This window comes from Panthera uncia, chromosome B1, assembly GCF_023721935.1.
Source record: "Panthera uncia isolate 11264 chromosome B1, Puncia_PCG_1.0, whole genome shotgun sequence".
In the NCBI taxonomy this organism is placed as follows: Eukaryota; Metazoa; Chordata; class Mammalia; order Carnivora; family Felidae; genus Panthera; species Panthera uncia.
Genome location: NC_064811.1, coordinates 49,577,706 through 49,589,301, shown reverse-complemented (window position 1 = coordinate 49,589,301; position 11,596 = coordinate 49,577,706). Strand labels below are relative to the sequence as shown.

The window sequence follows — 11,596 nt, the reverse complement described above, 5'->3', positions numbered from 1 at the left end:
AAGGAAGGAAGGAAGGAAGGAAGGAAGGAAGGAAGGAAGGAAGGAAGGAAGGAGGTGGGGAGGAAGGAGGGAGGGACAGGGCAAGGGCAAGAGAGAAGGAAAGAGAAAAAAAGCAACTTAAAACACACTCCAGCAAATTAAAGCAATAGCACTACAGAAAGCACACCACACAAAAAGGTGCTAAGCCCAAACTACACTGCAGGATTATGCCAGTGAAGAACTTCTGTCACTGCTTCTGCTTCTGGGATCAGAAACCTCTTTTGGCATCAGTGATCCTGGGCACTGGGTGCCTGATTCTCTCTCATCACTGGCCCTAAAAGCCTGCACTGCCATCCTAAACTGAACATGAACTCTGTGCAACACCTGTTTCTTCATGATGATCTCTTTCGAATTAAAGTTCGCTGTAGACGCACTTAGTTAGCTTGGCACATGCTAGTTTACAATGTGTGCCTCTGTTGCAAAGCAGTGTATGAAAGTGAATACCTGGCTTCTACCTTGGACTAGAGGAAGTCAACTAGTGAGCAATTTTCCAAACATAAGAAATGTGCTTGGCAGTGAAGTGCCACGGTGCTTATGCTGTGAAACATAAAACCCTAAAATCTCAGAAACTTGTAATGAAAGTTCATTTCTTGCTCGCATTACATATATAGAGACTGTGAGTTCTCTGAGTCTTTATTCCACGTGTCTTCTCATTCTGGCACCCAGATTGAAGGAACAACCACTATACCAGTCATGCCTTTCTTGCGGGAGAGGCACATTCAAGAGGCAAGCTATTCCATGAAATCACATTTAACGCTTCAGTCTGCCAGATAGCATGGCTACTCATACTCATTTGACCAAATAAGTCTCATGACAAGTTGAAAACAAAAGTGGAATGAGGAAATATACTTCTCCAATGGCAGGGGTGAGGAGAGGAAGGAAGGAAGGGTAAATATTTGTGAATAGTAATCTATTAACACACTCTGACCTCTTAGTCACAAGCATTTATTTCCCTTCCTTGTGCACAAAAATACACCCCAAGAATGACATCCTAAATATCTTATCCAATCATGGCATCAGACTGTAAATCCATCATTTTGTAATAATCTCTACTTTAAATGATGGCACTCCTCAGACTCACACATCCATCATAGAATGGTGGAATATCCACCAAAAAAAGCACTAGTGTTTGAAAAGAGAATAATGAGAGACAGGCCACAATCAATCTCTGGTCCATAGATATCTGAAATCCAGCTAGGTGAACACTTCAGATCCCTCTTGTTGGTAGTAGATCATGTTCCTTGATTAGTCTCTGGTTCCGTCCACTGGGAGGGATTCTGGATTCATTGTTCTCCATGGGTCTAAGCCTTGCCTTCCAGGAAGAATTTTCTTTTGATTAGCCTCCTTGGCAACATGTGACGAGAATCTTCTGTCTTTTTCTTTCCAATAGAAAGGGGAAACCAAAAGTTCACTTTACATATTGAATAGCCACAAACTCTTTTAATACAGTCTAGCAGTGATTCCAAAAGCGCAAATCTCTTAAAAATAGGGTTGGATTTTTTTTAACCTAGTTGATGCTCAATATTCTAATAATCAAACAATTATTTTTGAGACTTTTTTTCTGTTTAGGTTAATTGTAGGTATTTTCAGTATATCTGCCTTTCATTGGCTCATACTCTTAGCTTTATCCTGAACTATTTTATTCAACTAAAAAGATTTATCAGATACCGTATAATAACAAAGAAATTACACGAAATAATCTATTCAGAGAGTTTAATAAAGGATTAAACCATGCTTATGATTTTTCATGGGAATGTGCCTTACTGGCTATGCCCATGATTTGGTCTTTGACCTAAGGATGCATTTTAATGAGGCTCTGGGTATCAAAACATTTCTTAGGTTTATGTTTACTGTTTAGAAAAGATAACCCATTATATTTCCTAGCCCTATAAGTGTCAGATATTCAAAATCTAATTTCCTTTTTATCCTTTATTGAAAAGACTCAGGGTGTTTTGATTTGTTTGATTTTTTTTTTCTGAGCTCATCTCTTGCTTTTACCCAATGCATTGTAGCATTTTATCCAATGCAACCTAATCCTCACATTAACATTTATTTTCCAAACCTTATATGTCAAAACCACAGTTTCTTCTTTTTTTTTTTTTTGTTTTTTTTTAAATTTTTTTTAACGTTTATTTATTTTTGAGAGAGAGAGACAGCATGAACGGGGGAGGGTCAGAGAGAGAGGGAGACACAGAATCTGAAACAGGCTCCAGGCTCTGAGTGGTCAGCACAGAGCCCGACGCGGGGCTTGAACTCACAGACTGCGAGATCATGACCTGAGCCGAAGTCGGACGCTTAACCAACTGAGCCACCCAGGCGCCCCAAAACCACAGTTTCATTAGACACACTGTCTTGCTTTCCCAATTATCACAGTTGATAGTTTTATTATTTTTTCCTCAGTGCAAATGAGTTAGCTTTTACCTAAGGAACATAGGTGCACATTTTTGTATTAGTCAGCTTCTGATAGTCTATGTTGTATAACAAACCACCCCAAAATCTCAGTGCCCAACATTAGCATAAGTTTACTTCTCACTCCATTTATATGGATTGTGTGGGATGGCTGTGCCTCCACTATTATCTGTGGGGCAGATTTGTATCTTCTATATTTGTCCTTTAATTCTATATGCCATAGTGAAGGAACAGCAGCAAGCTAGGACATGACCTTTCTCATAGCACAGGGGAAAATCAAGAGAACCTAAGTCAAAGTATGTCATTTTATTTCAGCTCCTGCTCAGCTATGGCACATGACAGATAGGCTCACATAAAGTTAGCCACGTAAGTCACTTGGCCAATAGATGAAAAGTTATAATCATCCATTGGGAGTTAGTAAAGGAGAAGGAAGAATGAATATTGAACAATACTACAACTTATAGAAGGAACATAAAAACAAATCTTAGGACCAAGTCCCCAGGGGCTATAATAGACTATAATATTTAGAGTTTAAATAAATGAGGAGTTAAAAAAGAGAAAGAATAAGCTTAGTGAAATAACAGGAGTATCAGGGAAGTATGAAATCATGCAAACAATTAGAATTGTCAAAAGACAAAGAGCTAGAGGGCACCTGAATGGCTTAGTCAGTTGAGCGACCTAGTCTTGATTTCAGCTTTGGTCATGATCCCAGGGTTGGGGATCAATCCCTATGTCAGGCTCCACACTGACTGTAGAGCCTGCTTAAGATTCTCTTTCTCCTCTGCTCATGCTTGCTCTCTCTCAGAATAAAATAAAATTAAATTAAAATAAAATAAAAATAAAATAAAATAACATAAAATAGAATAAAACAAAATATAAAATAAAATATAAAATAAAATAAAATAAAACAAAATAAAATAAAATAAAATAAAATAAAATAAAATAAAATAAAATATTTTTAAAAAGACAAACAGCTAGCTCTGTCAAGAACTACTAAAGTTGACTAAAGATGAAGCCTGAAAGATGTCCATGAATTGAGGCAACATGAAGACCATTGGTGAGCTAGACACGAAAAATTTCAGTAGAGCAGAGGAGCCATGGCCAGGTCAGAAAGCTACTTAAGAAAATGGATACAAGATTTTGAAGTTTGAGAGACTGATAAATTACACCCTTCTCTTCCCTACCAAATTCAGAATAAAATTACAAATACACACAGGAGTAAGAGATATTGAGATCATAGCAACAAATCTATAACTAGTAAAGTTGAACTGGACATTACAACTGTACTTATGGCCAATGTATGGTTCCTTGTATTTCTTGTATTTCTCTTTTCTTACAAAGCTTGGGATATGTCCACAGGGAAGATTGGGTCTGCAGAACAGACTCCATTTATCCATCCATGGGCAAGGGGAAAAAAAAAATGGCTGCCTCAGGCACTTCAAAGCCTTCAGGTCAGTATATACAGAAATTGGCTTTCAGGAGTTTTTAAAAGATGCTGGGCCTCAATCCCAGATTTTCTACAGAGAGAGAATGAACGTTAGAAGCATGCCATCACCATCCAGGTATATGTGGCAGAGACTATTCATTGTCTCTCACTATCACATTTCCCTTCATAACTTCAGGACTGTACCTCCTTGCCACTCAATTTTATCAAGGCAAATGGATTCCTAGCTAGAAACCAAATTGCCCAGCCTTTCTTGCTCTTGCTATGGTGCAGATTAAGTGACAGATAAAGTAATAGAACAAATTCCAGGTCACATCTTTAAAAAGAAAATATTTTATCATCCATTTTCATTTTCTCTGAATCTGGGTTCTGAGAAATGGAAACAAATAGCACGTCAAAGATGGAAACTATGTATACTGTTACAGTAACTTTTGTTACACTATAATTAATATATAATTTAGAACTTAGTAATGTCATGCTGTCATAACAAAAATCTCAAATGAAGCACTGGCTTCTTCGGTGAGCTATGAGCCTCAAGCACATAAAAACCTTAGTTTTGAAAGCTAGCAACAGTTATTACATCATGATGAAATATTTGGTCTATCAGCTTCAGTAGTATGGAAGGCAGACCGCAATCTTTCCAATGCTTTATGTGGTTCTGAAAGAGTAAGTGCGCTGCACTTTGTATGACTTCACCTTGTTGCTTTTAGCAAGATCCTGAATGAGATAAATGCAGACAGGGTAGAATCAGCCAGATTGGGAGCAGAGATGGAATGGAACACATTTCTCCCAAAGGAGTTTTTTTGGGGTTTTTGTGTTTTGTTTTGTTTTTTTGTCCTGTGGCTTGCAATTTGAATCGACTGTAAGTTTAGTGTCTGGGTACCTAACAATATTAGAAATGCTAGTTTTTTTTTTTCTATATAACTTTACTCAAAGGAGATAAAATTGTTTTCCATATCTATTTTATAATCCATCTCACCAAGATTTCTCAGCTAGATATATGGTGTTTCTTTCCCAGTCAAGACTTTTTTTTTTTTTTCTATTATATAGCCTCATGTAACCTCAGTTAATCTGAGAAAGGAAGAATGGACTTAACAATGTAAATAAATAAAAGTGTTAATGAATAAAAACAAATGAGTACACAATGAACATGAAAATCTTCTAGAAGGCAAACCAAAAGTCAAGAAGGACAATGAACAAATCAGACAAGAACCAAGGTCTAACTAAGGAAGTTTTTCCACCACTAGCTGAGGAAGTCTTTATGATTTCTGGCTGGCTGGAATTCATCATTATTATATACTAATGACCATTTGCTATATGTTCTTCCCAATTCCAGATGGCCAAAAGAGTGCTTTTATTGTCAATACGCTATTCACATTACACTGTGTATTAGGGATGTGTGTGTGTTGTGTGTGTGTGTGTGTGTGTGTGTGCGTGCACATGTACATGTATGTGTGTATATGGTAGGACTAGAGAGTGATGGAGTGATAGAGATTAATTCATCTATTAATACATATGCCACTGGACTTTGAATAGTAACATCCTGACTCTATGGAGAGCATGCATATCACCCAGAGATGGTGGACTTTGCACAGAATAGAACCTCATGTTACCTTTTTGGAAAGATGTGTGAGAGAAATGATATGCAATAATACTTGAGTGGCCAGAGAAGAAGAAACTGCTCATCACTCCTTAGCATCCATTCATCCATTTGTTAACGACCTTCTTCTGCCTTTGATTCTGAACCATGACAGCACAAATATAAAGCACATTTCTCAGTTTCCCTTGTCACTAAGTGGTCACAGCCTCAATTAAATTGAGAAGAAAAGAGATCTATGCAACACCCAAGTACATTTTGAAAAAGAAAGCTTATTGCCCTCTATTTCATTTCCTCTTTCCTTGCTTATGCTTGTTGAGAAATGGTGACAATTAGAACAGCCACTTTAAATCAAGAGATAGAAGTCAGGTGTTGAAGATAATAACTGCCTGCTCATCCAGCATGCCTAATAGCCTTAAAACTTCTCTCAACCTCTGGGCCCAAAAATGACAGAGAAATAAACTTCTGGCAGATCCAATGAAACTTTGCATCCTTTTTTATTTCTTTGTTTTGTTGTTGTTGTTTTTTTACAGAAACTTAACTCATACCCTAATTCAGTAAGTATCCATGCAAGTTTCATTCTTTTCCCCGACATCACAATTCACACAGATCATTCATCTTATGTAGCAGATTGAGAAGGACCAGAAGTATAATAAAACTTATCCTTACAATATAGTTGTCCTCTAAGTATGAAGTAGGGATTTTGTTCTTCCTTAAATTAGGAGAGGAAGCAGATACTAGTTATTTAAGCGTACTACCAAGAGTTTATGAAAGGAAGAGAAATGAAGAAATGAGGCATATTTGAAATTATTAGAAGGCACGGTTAAAAGAAGATCGACTGGAGCGTATTTGTAATACTATTATGATAGGGATTCAGATAGGTAACACTTTGGAACGGGAGGTAAAAGTATAAAAAACTAAAGATTTTGTTATTCCTTCCTAGATACACTAATTCACATTTGTTCAGGAGAGTCAACCAAGGTACAGAAAAAAAAAATTTAAGAATACAAAGGATGGCTCTACACTGAGAGAGGAAAAAAAATTTTAATTAAATTCTGCTGACTTCAGAGATCCTGAGTTTCAAAACTGAAATTTAGGTTTTACTGACATAGGAAGTTGTTGCTAATAGGCAGAATCTGGAAGGTGCCATTGAAATGATTGGCAAAACTTAAAATAAGAAGGGATACAATCCAACTAATGTCAGGTTGAGTTTCAATCACCTTAGGGACACAACCAGTTTCTGGACAAGAACCAAGCTTCTACAAACAGAATAGCTACTCTTAATTTCATGGGTTATGTGAGTGAAACTTTCCTTGATTAGTAAATGCAGTTGCAGTACAAGTAAGAAAATAAAAAAGAATTAAATGAATGCATGATATTGATAATTTAAGTTGGAACTATGCGTAGACATAATGATAAGTTTGGAATCATTGAGATAATATTGCAAGTGTCACACAACTTTGAAACTTTTAACAGTACCTAGCATATTAAATTTTGGTTTGATACATTGTGTGCCAAGTTTAAATGCAAGAAGTATTGAAAGTTTTATTTTACAAAAAGAAGGCAGTGTGTGATGGGAATGAATAGTTATGATCTAGCAGATAGATGGGATATGTCTTTACAGAAATAAGAAAGAATAGGATTGATTACACATGTGGAAGAATTGGGCTTTGAGGAAGTGAGACACTTTCACCCTTTTAGTAAAAATGAAGAAAATATGTTTGCATTTACAGGTTGGTTTATAAATTTGGTGATGGAAAGATGCTGAGTCCCCTTCGATGACTTCAATTTTCTTAGTGAAGTGTGAAGTGAAATCATTATTTTGGAAGGAAGAAGAAAGAGGGAGATGTGAATAAATTAAGAAGAGGAAAAATTACAGTCAGAAGATGAACAAGCAAATTTTCTAGGTAAAAAATAGTTGTGTATCTAGTAAGTATCAAATTACCAATTGAGTTTATGTCCATATACTTAAAATAAAGCTGTGTAACATTACCCAATGATGTTCTCTTATAGCATTCAGAAGCATGAGTACAATAAAAAATAAAAGAGACCCTCGTGTTGAACCAATGTGTATTTCCTACCAGGCACATGTGAGCAAAGCATAAGGGGCCTGGAGAGTTGAGAGTACTTTCCAGTAAATGATTTGAACATCATGCTATGGGGTAAGAATGGAAGTAAAGAATGGAAGGGGCTAATGGATGATGAGAAAATGACAGAACCAGTGGACTAGAGATCTTGTTGAGTTTGAAAAAATATATATGAAATAATATATATTAATATATATATACTATTATATTATGAAAAATATATTATATGAAATAGTATCTATACTCATATGTTATATAAAATAGTAGATCTTGCTTTTCCTGGGAGCATCCCATACCTCCTCTGTAATTCTCATCTTCTGGTGATTAATGTTATGCACATTTCTCTGGGAAGAGAAAGTTTATAAACTCCCCAATTATCACCACTGTATCTACCAGCTGGCCTGGCTCCATATATACATATACACATATACATATATCCTATGAGTTCCCTCCTATTGCATGGATAAACTATTCAAAATCCTATCCCAAGGCCAAACCCTGTACTTTTGCACTGACTGAAATCCCATGAATGATTTCCCGCTTTTCCCTTCTCTCTTGCAACACGAAGTCTTTATTACCTAAGAACATAGCTATAAGTCAAAAACATGTTATTATTTCTTATATCAAAAAATAAACATTTTTAAAAATTTGACTTCATACCCCCTTCCAGATTCCTATCATTCTCAGTTTGTCTCTTCTTTTCTCTTGTACCCAATCCAATCATACTTTTATCCTGGCTAATTCACATTAACATTAATTGCTATCTTCAATATCACTAATGACCTCCAGACTGCCAAAAACAATAGGAAATCCACAATCTTCTTTTTAATCTATTAGCTGTAACATTTGCCCCTTTTGCTCATTCACTCAGACCTGATTTTTTTTTCTTCCCTTGACTTCTATGATACGTGTATATTTAGGTTGTACTTGCTTCCTCAGTGTTAAATTTTTCCTACTCTCCCTTTGCTGGTTTCTCTTATTCTTCTTAGTTCTAAACATTATCACGACATGAAACATCATCTCAGACTCCGTTTTTCCTTCATCTCTACTCACTTCCTTGGTTATCTCATCCAACTGCATAATCCTAAATAACAACCTGATCACTAGCCCCACATTTATATATTCAAACTAGGTTTTCCTGATAAACTCAGGTTCATAGTTGCTGTTTGACATCTCCATTTAGATGCCTATTAAAGACTTCAAATTCACTGTGTCCCAAACCAAATTCCATATTCCCCAAACCCTTTTGTGAATGATTTCTAATAACTGGAGGAAAAAATCTGAGTCAACTTTAATGCCTCTGTTTTTCCACATCCCACTTACATCAATATATAATCTATCTTACCTTTGTTTTTTAAGTTTATTTATTAATTTTGAGAGGGAGAGAGAGAGAAAGAAAGAGAGAATGACTAGGGGAGGGGCAGAGAGAGAAGGAGAGAGAGAATACTAAGCAGGTTCTGTGCTGACATCACAGAGCATGACATGGGACTCAATCTAACGAACCATGAGACCATGACCTGAGCTGAAACTAGGGGTCACACTGTTAACCAACTGAGCCACCCAGTGCCCCTCATCTATCTTAACTTTATGCATTTAATTGAATCACTTCTTACATCTCTTGAACTATTATACTCCTAGTCTAGTCCAACCACATCGCTGAATTATCACAGTAGATTTGTTTTCTCACCTTCCATTCTTAACCCTATATAGGCTGTTCTTTATCACATACAGAGGGACAATTTGAAGATATAAGGTGCAATTCTATAGCTCATTCAATGGTTTCTACCTTAAACAAAGTAAGGTTTTAAGTCATGGACTTAAATGGACTACACTGCCTATATAATTGAGATCCCTACCATCTTGCAGGACTCAGATTAATCCAGTAATGTAAGGAACTATGTCTTGTTTCATTTAAATGAAAGATTTTCCTCACTCCTAAGCAGAAGGTTTAATCTACTGCATCAGGAAAAATAATATCAAGCATTTTGTACAATGAGCATGACCAATAAGCACGATTCTACTGATACACCAAACACATTCTCACCTGGAAAATGATTAGAACAAAGCATATATTATCATTTTTAATATTAAAATAAACTAAAAACAAATGTCAACCTCTAATTCCCCTTTCAGTATACTTCTCTGCTTTCCTTTGACCTACCTTCTTTATTCTTGAAAGTACTTTTATCATTTTACCTCAACTTTTGGAGGAAGGTAGATACCTTTTTGGATACCCTGTTTGTTTTTCTTTTTTCTTTTTTTTGAGAGAGAGAGAGAGCAGAGGAGGGGCAGAGAGAGAGAGAGAGAGAGAGAGAGAGAGAGAATCTTAAGTAGGGTCCTTTCCCAGTGCAGAACCCCACTTAGGGCTCAATCTCAAGACCATGAGATCATGATGTGAACAGAAATCAAGAGTTGGACACTTAACCAACTGAGCTACCCAAGCACCACTGGATACCCTGTTTCTGTTCAATGACAAATCCTCCACCTTTCTTCCTATTTCTTCAAATACATTATTTTATCAGTTACCCTCTTTTAACTCTCATATTCAGTCTCTCTCACTCTACTTGCTCTTATTTTCAGCTTTTAAACATACTCAAGACTATCCCACCCTGAAAAATAGAACGAAAGAAAATTCTGTTAACTAGTTACCATAAAATAACCTTTTTTTTCACTACCAAGTCCCTTGAAAGACTATTGGGTCTTTCCCCCATGCCCATCACATTCATTTCTCCCCCAGGCAATTGTCTTTGGTCCCCTAAGACTTTATTAATACTGTTTTGGAAAAAAGTTACCTATAATGTCCTTATTGTTGAATGCAATAGATTTTTTTGTGTGTGAGACTTATCTTTTTTTCTTGTGTCATTAGTCATTTCCTTCTTAAAATCTCTCCACTTCTTGTTCTCTGTGACACTACCCTCTCCTCATTCTTCTGCTCTTTAACTTTCTTCTGAGTTTCCTGTGTCACCTCTATTCCTATGGCTCAGTAAATTCAACTTGTTTGATCCTTTAAACTGAGGCATCCCAAAGTTCACCCTTTCTAACATACACTAGCAACTGGTAACAAAGTGTCATATCATCTGATTTTACATTGCCTCCAGGACAAACTTGAGAATGCTGTGATGATGTTTTCAGACTATATTCTGTCTAGCCAAAGGGTCTACAGGATGTTCGGCAAATAATCAGTGGTTCTGAAGTTGGAAGTCCTAGTCAATCTCAGTGCATTTATCAATAAACTTTGTAGCAATTTAATCCTAATGGCCACAGACCAAAGCGATTTGTTGTTGTTAGAAAATGCATGCCCACACAGAGTGGTGCCTCTGAGACCTCTGGAGCCACTGAGATGGTCCTGGGAGGTTGAGAGGCTGGTTACCATGGAAACACTTTAGTTTCTCAGGAACGGACAGAGCCATCCCTGCTTTTGAAGAAGGCTTAAGAACTGTTTTCCTACACACAGAAGGACAATAAAAAATTGGATAGGACTTCAATTTTTTCTGGGTCTATGCTAGAGGATGTGTGTATGGCATATTTCATGTAGTTGGGGGAAGATTTTCTTGGAAAAAAAAGGCCTTATGCAAAAATTAAAACAATATAATTTAAAAAAAAAGAAAAAAAATTACAGATAAACCTCCACAGACCTTAAGCCACACCAAAGGAATTTAAAAAAACAAAACAACACTAACAATAATACATTCTCACACAGCCCTGCCTGTTGCCACCTTCTCCCTTGGCCTGCAGTGCGGAAGAGAAAGACAGCAAGGAAAGGGTTCTTCTAACAAGTGCCTGGGGGAAGGCCCACACTTTCCCTTCTGGCTCCAGCCTGCCTGTCACATCTTCTCACCACATGTTTGCCATTGGAAATCAGTTGCTCAAGCCAAACTCAGTTATTCACCACAAATCTCTTGCTCTCTGTTGTTCCTGGAAAGTTGCCCACCTCCTGCAATACTCCCTCCACCTCCTCTGTTTCAGACTTTTTCCCCCATTCTTTAAAGATCCAGTCAAGTCTTGTCATTTCCTAGAAGA

At 36.7% G+C, this 11,596-nt stretch overlaps 1 long non-coding RNA gene across 1 annotated transcript; it reads right to left on the bottom strand.

The window, feature by feature from the left end:
* Window positions 1-968: 968 nt before the first annotated feature.
* On the bottom strand, window positions 969-9,071 carry LOC125922761 (uncharacterized). The gene is made up of 2 exons (XR_007457769.1): window positions 8,922-9,071; window positions 969-1,418 (listed from the first exon to the last, which is right to left on the bottom strand). It is a non-coding gene; the product is annotated as an uncharacterized LOC125922761 (long non-coding RNA).
* Between the last annotated feature and the right edge of the window lie 2,525 nt (window positions 9,072-11,596).